This window comes from Antrostomus carolinensis, unplaced genomic scaffold (genome assembly GCF_000700745.2).
Source record: "Antrostomus carolinensis isolate BGI_N321 unplaced genomic scaffold, ASM70074v2 scaffold36032, whole genome shotgun sequence".
NCBI lineage: Eukaryota > Metazoa > Chordata > Aves > Caprimulgiformes > Caprimulgidae > Antrostomus > Antrostomus carolinensis.
In genome coordinates, this window is record NW_010302291.1 from 21,503 (window position 1) to 23,124 (window position 1,622).

A 1,622-nucleotide genomic window follows, 5' to 3' on the forward strand; every position below is an offset into this window, starting at 1 on the left:
TGATAGTTTCTCGTTCTTCTTCTCTGGCAGTGGTGGTTAAGCCAGTATGATCAGAGAGGGGCACATCCCTCGTGTAAATGCAGACTAGACAAGAGGGGACAGTTGGGCCTCCTGTCTGTCTCTTCCCTTTCCCAAGTACATTTGAAGGAGAGAAGGGAGAGATACTCCCTGAGGCCCAGCTGTGCCAAAGCAACGCTCCCTGATGCTTCCATGATGGTGCAGAAGTACACAGCGAATGGTTGGTGCTACACAGACCCAGCCAGGCTCAGGCATGGGAAGAGACCAGTGCTAACTGTATAAAGCACTTCTCCACTACAGTTTAAGTCAAACATGTTAGCTTAAATCATCTGTGGTTTAGATTGTCTCTGACAAAGCAGTTGAAAAATGACAACTACCAACTGAGAAGCAGCAGCCTGCAGTTTCTCATGTGAGTTATGAACCTGCCTATGTCCTCATTTGAACATTAGTAAACTTATTTAATCAAATGTGCAGCATAATCCCATGCAACGTCAGCCCTAATAATCTCTGCTGAAGTCAGTGGAGTTCTGTGCCTGTGTTGTGCCCCATGTGAATACATTGAATTGCAGGCCTTTGTTGAAATAATCTTTATCTCCTTTTTCTTAGAAATGTACATGTTTTCCCTTTATTACAGCAGTGTTAAAGTCAAAATTTTACCTAAACTAAATATTTTGATAATGCTAGAATATGTCACTGTAACTCTATTACAGTATAAAAGTTATAAAATGCTAATGTAATAAATCATTAAATAATGAAATGTAAGTGTTTAAAAAAAAATCAAAGCAAGTCTTTTTGACATTACTGAATCACTTTCTCCTTGAAAATTTCCTTGAAATCAAAACATTCTTGTAAAATGTCTTAAGCCCAACAAAACAGCATTTTTTGAGAGAACCGTTTTGTCAAAAACAGCTATTAGTGGTGAGATTTTGGTTTGGAGCAATATATCAAGTTTTTAATGAATCTGACCTTCTCCGAGGTTTGAGACAGTTGAGTCCAAGATTCTGGTTTCAGCCCCATCCCAGCAACATGGTAAAAAGAGGTGAAATATTACAGTTTCTGTTCCTGGGATTTTGTGCAAACCATTTTTTAAACCCCTGTTTCAAAGGAGCTGCCAGGCCCTGAAATTCTCTCAGAGCTTGGCTTCAAACTAATTCTGGTAAAACCTCTGCACGAAGGCTGGAATATGTGTGTTCAAACAAAGAACAACTGAAGTCTTAGCCAGATTAGATTTATACAAATATAAATCTACTGGCATACATATAAACTGGAGCCAAGGTTTATGACAAAAAGTACAATGTTTATCAAACACTTTAATGAATGAATGTTGATTTATGACAGAACTTGAAATGATGCAAAGGGGATGGAGTTTCAATATGGTGATGAATTTTATACAGCTGGGTACTTAGTGAAAGTCTTCCATGTGGGTTACCATTCATCTTACCTAGTTATTATGTACTAAAATTCAGCTCTGACTGTCTGCACAGGGATTTAAAAATATATGCTGTTTTAAAAGCACCCAGTTTACTCTGATCTAGACAGAGCTACACAAGGAAATTCTGGCTGGGGATGCATAATACATTTGTGCAGAACAAACATGCCTAAGA